At 43.7% G+C, this 3206-nt stretch overlaps 1 long non-coding RNA gene across 1 annotated transcript in view; it reads right to left on the reverse strand.

Annotated features, from left to right (window-relative positions):
- Positions 1-12: 12 nt before the first annotated feature.
- LOC118165488 overlaps positions 13-3206 on the reverse strand; it is a 10303-nt gene continuing 7109 nt past the window's right edge. The window contains exon 2 of the long non-coding RNA XR_004750072.1: positions 13-558. This is a non-coding gene — a long non-coding RNA (uncharacterized LOC118165488). The remainder of the gene's footprint in view (positions 559-3206) is intronic.

Consider the following 3206-nt stretch of genomic DNA (forward strand, 5'->3'; position numbering starts at 1 on the left):
ACTTTCCCTGTGTTTTAATCAGCAAGGCGTGTCAATGAAAGGTATTTTGTGTCTCTGTCCCAGTGCTCTGAGCTGCCCTCATGCTGGTGGACACCCCACGAAGGGCTTGGGCTGCCTGTCTACCATGATGAAGAGCCGCACACACAGTACTACTCTTGCCATCTGTAAGGGACTCAGGAGATAATTCAAAGCAGAGGTGTGAACCTTGCTGAACTGAACAAGATGTTCCAGTGCTCAGGTTGCCAACAGCTCACAGCATTTGGGAAATGCCTGGTGCAGCTCTTAGCACACACAGGTAGGCCTGGGCAGCCCTTTCCCCTTAACAGCCATGGAAGGTCAACTGGGAGCCCCAGAGAGTGCACAGTGCCTCAGGATCTTCTGCCTCCTTCTTGTCTTTCAGTTTTCAGCAGGCACAAGCATTTTTTAGCAGCACTCAGATCAGTACCATAAGCAGGCAGCTACTGTGGTGGCTCCTACCTGGCAGAATCCCTCAGTAGAGCCAGAGCAGCCTCTACCATCAGTATGTCTCACCCATGACATTGCTCACGTGTTCTTTTCCTAAAACAAAAACAAAACAAACAAACAACAACAAACAGCTGCAGGCACACACACTGCCTGCTCCTAAAGCAGCCATCTTCCTGGAGGTACGGCCACACTTGTGCTTGGGTGCCAGACAGAGACACAAGAGTCCCTTGCTTCTTCAAGCCAGATCTGAACCTGGGAATGGCAGATACCTTCTGAGAGCCACAAGCACTTGTTTTCACTTGGTACAAGAACTAGTCAGTGCATCACAGCGTTTCCTCTTCCTGACGTCTGTTCACACTATCTGTAAAGTATTTCTGTCAGCATGCCAAGGAGAACCTCCAGACTTCCCTCTGCCTTTGCCTGCAAACCAGAGACAACTAGGCCTATGTGGCAACTTGATAGGTCTATCAGCTATTAGGCAAATGAATGTCATCCAGTGACAGACACTTGAGAGTGATTCAGCTGAGACATGACTGTGGTGCTATGGATTATGAGCTTTTGTGGAGTTTCTGTAATAGTGTTTGCAATACCAATATTCCAGCTTCACTTTAATTAAGTTATTGCTAAAGTGAAGTGGCTTCCATTGCATTACGCACTGGGCACAGTGACATGTTACTGCCGAAATACCACCCAGACAAAAAGTGAATTGGAAGAGATTTCAGATTCCAATGAGAACTCTGCAATCATTTAAATTGTTGAGGGAATAAACTATGTTGTTTTCAGAGGAAAAAAAAAATCTTTTGAAGATCTTTCGATTTAAATTGTGATCTGAGAATGTATTTTTACCTTCAGTTAAAAAATAGTTACCAAATTTCATGCTCACATATCTCAAAATGAAACTGCAAAGTTGTATTATTTGTCATGCTGTTTAAACACAAGTTTATCAGCTGTTACCTTTCTGTTGTTATGATGAAGCTGGTTCCCAGCCAGCCTCTTCATAAAATGTTTTGTGTAGGATTCCAGTGGGTACTGAATTTATGAAGACCTACAAGGCTGTATGAAGCTAAGGATTTGTCCCAAGTTCACTGAAGACCAGAGCATAAAGCCTAGAAAAGCAGAAGCTCAGAAGGAAAGAGATGTTGTCTATAAACACAACAAGGAATTAAGTATTGATGACAACTATTTGAGCCAAAGAAATTCCTTAAATATGGGGGGGGGAGGGGGAGGAGGGAGAGGAGGAGAATGTTGGCTGGCCATGATTATGCAGAGAGCAAACTAGATTTTTTTTTCCCCCCCTAGTCAATACATTTCATTTCCATTAAAAATATATTTTAAGCTACGAAGATGTGAACACAGGAACAAGTTGCCCAGAGAGGCTGTGGAGTCTCCATCCTCAGAGATACTCAAAACCTTGCTGGCCACAGTCCTGAGCAACTCATTGCTGCTGACCTTGCTCTGGGCATGGGGGCTGGACTAAATGATCTCACACAGAATTTCACACAGAATTTCTAGGTTGGAAGAGACCTCAAGATCATCGAGCCCAACCTCTAACCTAACACTAACAGTCCCCACTAAACCATATCCCTAAGCTCTACATCTAAACGTCTTTTGAAGACTTCCAGGGATGGTGACTCCACCACCTCCCTGGGCAGCCTGTTCCAATGCCTCACAACCCTTTCAGTAAAGAAGCTCTTCCTAACATCTAACCTAAAACTCCCCTGGTGCAACTCTAGCCCATTCCCCCTCGTCCTGTCACCAGGCACGTGGGAGAACAGGCCAACCCCCACCTCGCTACAGCCTCCTTTAAGGTATCTGTAGAGAGCGATAAGGTCGCCCCTGAGCCTCCTCTTCTCCAGGCTGAATAAGCCCAGCTCCTTCAGCCGCTCCTCGTAGGACTTGTTCTCCAGGCCCCTCACCAGCTTCGTCGCCCTTCTTTGGACCCGCTCGAGCACCTCCATGTCCTTCTTGTAGCGAGGGGCCCAAAACTGAACACAGTACTCGAGGTGCGGCCTCACCAGAGCCGAGTACAGGGGGACGATCACCTCCCTAGCCCTGCTGGTCACACTGTTTCTCCAGAGGCTTCTCCAACTTTGATTATTTTATGAGATAATACACATATATATTTATATAATTTATATAGAATAATGTGATCCCAGTTTATAACCAGAATTCCAGTATTTCAGCAATTTCAATCTGCTTTCATTAACATTTATTAGAAAACAGTGTAAGAACTAACAGGAGGAAAAAAAAAAAAAAAAAAAAAAAACAAACCAGATAAATTGAAAATGGAGAGAAGATCTCTACTACAATGACAGACTTCATACTCAGGAGACCCTAGGTCCAATCTTGTCTCAGTTTTTGCCTTTAATTATTCTCTCAAAGTGGAACAGTGGAAATCCTCACCTAAGATCACAGCATAGTTAGGGGATGGAAAAAGACTTCAGCCCAGGCCTGTACTACAAAATTGGTCTTTGACATCTTCAAAGCATTCTTTAATTGCTGAGCAACTGGGGAGAATACATCAGCCGTGTCAAATGTGACACACCAAGATAAAGGAGTCCCTAGCAATATCCCATTTAGTATGGATTTTCAGGTCAGGCCTTCTCCTGAAATCTTCTAAACAGAAGATGGAAATGTTTTCCAGCTCCGTTTGTTACTCTTGCTGAAAATATATTTTTGTTTTATATATATAAAAATATCTATATATAATAATATATCTATATATCTAGATATATATCTAG

Source organism: Oxyura jamaicensis, chromosome 4 (genome assembly GCF_011077185.1).
Source record: "Oxyura jamaicensis isolate SHBP4307 breed ruddy duck chromosome 4, BPBGC_Ojam_1.0, whole genome shotgun sequence".
NCBI lineage: Eukaryota > Metazoa > Chordata > Aves > Anseriformes > Anatidae > Oxyura > Oxyura jamaicensis.